Raw genomic sequence first — 6,040 nt, 5'->3', positions numbered from 1 at the left:
CCCATCCCTTGCTGGGATTACTTATACAGATTTCATACGAGTGTTGAAGCGAACTTGGCTGAATCTGTGTGATGGGACTCGAATTTAATCATTTAACGGACCCATTAACACGTTTGTATACTTTGAAGTTTTAGTTGGAGTAGCTAAAGGACGACGCCATTTTCTACCTTTATTTAAATTAGCCGAGACATCTGCAAGCTAGGCTATCCACCGGCTCTTAAGCTAATATGCTATAGTTAGCTTAAGCAAGCTGTTGGTAGACGTTTCTATTTTAGCTTACTAGCTAGCAGAAGCCATTTTGGATAAACCAGTGCGGTCGTGTAAAGGAAAGAAATGTCTTACCTTCACCAAAGCAACTTCAGTTTTGTATTGTTGTATGACTACCAAAGAAGAAATGAGAAGATTTATAAATAAAGAGGGTTTTGCGTTGGGTATCAGGATAGCTAATAGCAGAGAGATGGCCGCACAAACACACACACAAACCCCTTACTGGCCGCTTTGTTTGCATTAGCTAGCTGGTAGAGAGCCCAAAAGCTGGCAGCCTTATGGGGGCAGAAATGTCACCAATTTGCATCACCACGCATCTTGTTGCCATGTCAATTCTGTCCAATCACACCAAAGATATGTTTTTAAGGCGTTTCTACTGTCCAATGAGAGCACCGCCTCATTTATTTGATTGACATACAATTCAACATATAGCGTACAGGAACAATTTCATCTGTTTAACAGAAAATCAGCTAATTGCTTAGAAGCACTATATTTTTTTCAGGAATTTACAAAACTGACGAATTTTTTAAAGTAAAGATTTAAAAAAAAATTGTACAAAACGGATTTGATGGTATTTGAGTTTAAGTTCTGAGAAAATAATTCTTACTAATGACCACTGGCTATTTCTAAATAACTTTATTTTGCTTTTCTGTTCTTTTTCTGTTCATAATTTTTAATAGTTTTGGGAGAGCTTTACACCATACATTGTGAGTGTTTTCACTCTGGAGGAAGTCCCATAAACATGCTTAGGTCTGTAATGTTTTCCCTCAGTATATATGTTGTTCAGAAAAATTACACTTCACATTTATATGGACTTCACACTCTTACCCCTTTGACTCACCAATCAAATGAAAGTAATTTTTTTTTTATTAGTTTTCTGTTGCTAATGGCTGAAAGTCCACTGACAGTCTTTAAAAAGATGTCTATTCATTTTCATTATTATATATAGGTTAATCTCCAGGAAGGAGTTAATCATGTATAAAAAGAAAGAGGTGTCTCATGTGAACCTTTATACCGAGTTTGGATTTTATTTTCGTCTAGTTACTTCAAGTTAGATGAGTGGTTCAGTCACCATGAGACTTGAACCCATGGCCTTTTATTTAAGAGCTCATTTGCCCTGCTAGTTTTGTATCTGCTGAATAAAATCCACTAGGAAGTGGGCAGTGGATTTTATTCAGTCCAATGCCAAACAGTTATGTCATTTCACTTAATTCACAACTGCCAAGTTTGGAGCTGTATAGGCCCAGGCCAAGGGCAAACCACTCACACTTATAAGTTAACTGAAAAGGGGTCTTGACCTCCTCTTCTCCATGCAGCCAGGAAAGTAATTGGGAACCTCCATCACCCCAGACAACCCCCCCCCCAATACTTGCAGTTAATCAAACTCCCACCTCTTCACCTTTAGCAGCACTGTTGCTAGGAAAATAATATCCAGAAAAGGACAGAAAACAGGAAATAAAATGGGCTTTCAAGAGTCAGTATTTATTCCTTAAAATGACAATAATTTTAGTTTATGATTTGTTTATGTAACCAGTAGGCTTCATGCAATTGTAATGGCAATTTTTATCAGTGAAACCAACTTACGAGGTTGGGCTTAAATGTAAACTGTGTCTCGTTCACTGAAAACCACAAACCCTTAGCAGTCTAATTTTGCCCCATTAGATCAGGAATAATAATGCACACACAGTTGCAAATGCCACGGATGAATACTTGACTGAATCCCCCTCTCTGGTTCAGTAGCATCTGGTTGAAAGAAACACTGCAAGAAAGGTGACTTTGGATGTTGGACATGGCATTATAATAATATCTGTAACATAATATGTATCAAACAAAACATGCAGCTTCAAATAGTTCAGCCACCTGCTGGTGTTTAAGTAAAGCATACAAGGATGACAAAGAAGAAGCAGACAGCTTCTGTTAAATTGTAGAAACTTTTTATTTTGCATTTTTTCAAGTGTTATGTTAAACATATGTAACATAAAATTTTACCAGTGTTTTTAGCATTAATACAAAACACATTTGCTAATATTTGATATTTCAGCTCAAGTTGCTTTAGGAAAATAATTCATAGTTCATTCAGACTTCATTTCTTTTAGGGAAAAAGGCCCGAATGAACACAAAAACTGTTTGTTTGGAGCATATAGAAAGCCCATTGCGGAAAATACCAGAGCATTTACCTACCTGACTTACATATTAATTAAAAAGCCATTCCAAGAGTGTGGTACTTAATTACTTGCTGAAGAAAGTAATCCATTATACTACCCATTACATTACTTTTCCGTTTCTCCATAACATGACCTGAAATGCATTGTCACATAATTACCAGTTAACATTATAAACCTTAGGCTATAGTTTCACACACACCGACACACCCCAACAAACACAACAATGTCGATGAAACGTTTTGTACCGTCAAAGGCATCGCGGGTGCCTTTGGTTTCATTCTATAATACTGGACTTATTTTTCTATGAAGGTTTGAACTTTGAGAGAGTTTAAAGAAGAGAGAAAAGTGTGAAAATGTTGGTGCCTGTGTGAGAAAAGTGTATAAAGTGTGTAGTGAGGGGTTTTAGAGCCTTAAAATATCTCTAATAATTGTAAAAAAATAAAGTTGGGTACTTTGCGGATTTCACTGGGTTATTTTTGGAACGCAACTCCCGCGTTAAACAAGGGACCACTGTAATAGCAAAAAATACAAGTGTATGAATATTTCCCAGGACTAAAATCTTCTGATGCTGAAAGACATCTTTTAAAATTAAATCTCCCACACTAAACAAAGAAGGGGAGAAAGGCACAAGATGATGACTTAATACTGCTGCATGTGTCTACCAAAAAGGATGATGTTGCATTGGTGTTTATGAGCAACAATACCTGGAAATGAATAAAAATAATTAAACAAAACTAAATATGCCCAGAAACATGCTAAGAGGAAAGTGGAAGAAAGGGATGCTGTGTGACACAAATGAGAATTGCATTTTGATGCAGGTTTTTCAGATTCCCACTAGAGGGCAGAACGAGCTCTTTATTTGAAATGGAAAAGCATTTGAAGTGTTCACTGACTTCTGCTGTCTGCTGTTCAGTCCTCCATTAGGTTGCACTCTCACCCCGGCTTCTTTCTGAAACTTATTACCTCCCCCTCTCAGACCCACTGACTTCAACCCCTGCAAACAAAATGGAGCACCTATATGCTGGACCATTGACAAGACTATCATGTAGTTCTCTCTTTCTCAATTCTCTCTCCATTATTATCCCAGCTTCCTTGAGGAAAACTTTCATCTTGCAGGTGTGCATGAACCCGTCTTACTGCTAAAGATCTCTGACCCAGTTAGTTATCCTTATATAATAATAGTCCACAGGCCCTCATTTAAACCACTAGCTGAATCTTATGCCAGCCTCACCCTCCTTTTGTGTTGTTAAAGTACAAAGCGATTACAGATTTAATTAGCTCAGGACCTTGCTCCCATATCTGTACTGATATTTGTGCAGAGTTCAGAGATAAAAGTCTCAGCTGTGCAGCAATAAGTTGCAAAAGGAAAGTAGCAATGTTTCTGCTCTGCTTATCTGAGACCAAATCCCTGCTGTAAGGTGGTAAAAATCACTCCCCACCCTCAATCAAAACACACAAAAAATCACTTTAAATAATTTCCTAATCTGTTTTTCAGTTTTCAAACAAAACAGGCAACATCTGCAAAGGAGATTTCGCGTAAAACGATCAGCATGTAGAGCTGTACTTTACTGACACATCTCCTAAATGTATTTGAGTGGGCTTCCAAAATCTCTGTTCTCTTCGCCCACACTAAAAACAAGTCAGTTTTCAGATTCATCTCCTCTAGAGACATTTTTTTTTTAAAAAGCTGGGCTTTTTGAGTGGTGAAATGGCTTGATATTCCAACTCCGTGCAGTCATGGGCAGCACAAGCATGTCTGAAAAGAGGCCCTTTGCAGAAATCATAGGCATAAGGTTACCATGGACAGAAGGTCAAAAGGGAGGGAAACAAAGACGAACAATGAAATCAAGAGTCTCAACTTAAGGGTTGTGATAAATACTACAACCTTCCACCCTTTCAGTCATGTTCTATAGGTAGATAGTTAAACATTACGTACAGACATGTCAGCAGTCATTCATTTTTTTACAATGACATTTTTAAATCATTTGATCATATAAAAGTTTTTGTTGTCATAAATAAAAGACACTGATGAAACAGTAAAAGAAGCACATCCAGTAAAATCTGATAAATGGGGTTATCTCTTCATTCTGAAATTCATTATAGGGCTGTCATTTTTCTTAGGCATCAAACTTTGTTTTTATTTGCATTACTCTCAAAAGAAATTCAAAAAGAGCTTTTTTAAAGAACCAAGTGCTGACAAAGGTCTGCGAGGACGACTGGGGTTTTAAAAAAACGAACCACTGTGACCTTTTCAAAAGACGCATTTATTGCTAAATGACAGCCACACTATTATTTATTTCTTTTACTTTTCTTATATTTAGTTTGACTTAAAATGCCTATTTGTACTTCAAAAGATGAATAGGGTCAAGGAAGGACTAAATGTGTAAGACAGAGAGAAATAACGCATAACATGCACAGAAAAACATTGTTATGATTTTGTAACTTTCCGAAAGCCCTTTAAACTCTGGTAATTATCTAACAGAGAGCTGCCAATAACTCTGGATCACAGCAGTGTAATTATCTTCTTCTATGGACGGACAAGGTCGTGCTTTGCACCTTTCCACACCAGCTATTTATACCAGCTTCACCTTTCACCTGCTCCTGTGTGTATTCATCCCTGACCTGAGAACATTCATTAAAATATGAATGAAACACTCCTTCGGTCTTCCCTTGAGACGTGTACGACCTTTCTCACACATTTCAAAACTTCTATTTATCCAGGGAAGGGTTTTTTCAGCCTGCTGTTTTTCAGCTCCACAAGCTCTGTGTTTATACAATATTCATAACTGAGAGAGATACCCAGAACCGGGAAGGTCTTTTACTGCCAATGAGTACCAAGAGTAGTGTGAAAACTTTTTTTCCCTCCAGACTTACTAAAATCAGATGTTAAAAATTATTCCTGTTGTTTTGCAGAGTAGCTGTCTAATTGCTGACCTGTCACACTCAAAATAATTATTGGCAGCAGCTAATCAGCTGGGTAATACCTGAAAATGACAAGGTAACATTGGCCTCTCTTGTGCAATGACATTAAATCATCATTCAAGGATAAAACCATCATTGCAGAAGATGATTCACCAATTTACAGTGACCTTAATAAACATCAGTGTACTATAATAAAAGCATAAAAATATACTTTGACTGAGGAATAAGAGCCTCACTATCTTTAACTGCCCAAACAGCTTCATACCACATAACAGAGACCTGTTGAAGGGTAATGGCTAAGTAAAGCTAAGTGAAGACGTCCTCGAAAACACTGATAATTACAAATGAAAATCATCTAATAATAGAAGTTCTGAAGACATCTCTAGAAATATTTGCTCCACCAAACATGTGACATTTTTCCAGGCTGAGGAATAAGCACTTCACAAATTCTACAAAGGTTTTTAAATGTTTGTCAGGAGGCGTGCCACTGGCGAGCTGACCCCCCCTCCCCCCTCCTCTTTTTGTATTCTTCAATTACACAAACATTCACTTTTTCCAACGCTACTGATATTTTGCAGAGTAGGAGTATGAATATGTTGTCATGCTTATGCTGCTAGCGTTTTGCTCAAAGCGCTGCTGTGCTTAAATACAGCCTTGCAGCACCTTACAGCATGACTGTAGGCCCT

This window comes from Oreochromis aureus, linkage group 7 (genome assembly GCF_013358895.1).
Source record: "Oreochromis aureus strain Israel breed Guangdong linkage group 7, ZZ_aureus, whole genome shotgun sequence".
NCBI classification, from domain to species: Eukaryota; Metazoa; Chordata; class Actinopteri; order Cichliformes; family Cichlidae; genus Oreochromis; species Oreochromis aureus.
This window is presented reverse-complemented; position numbering follows the sequence as displayed.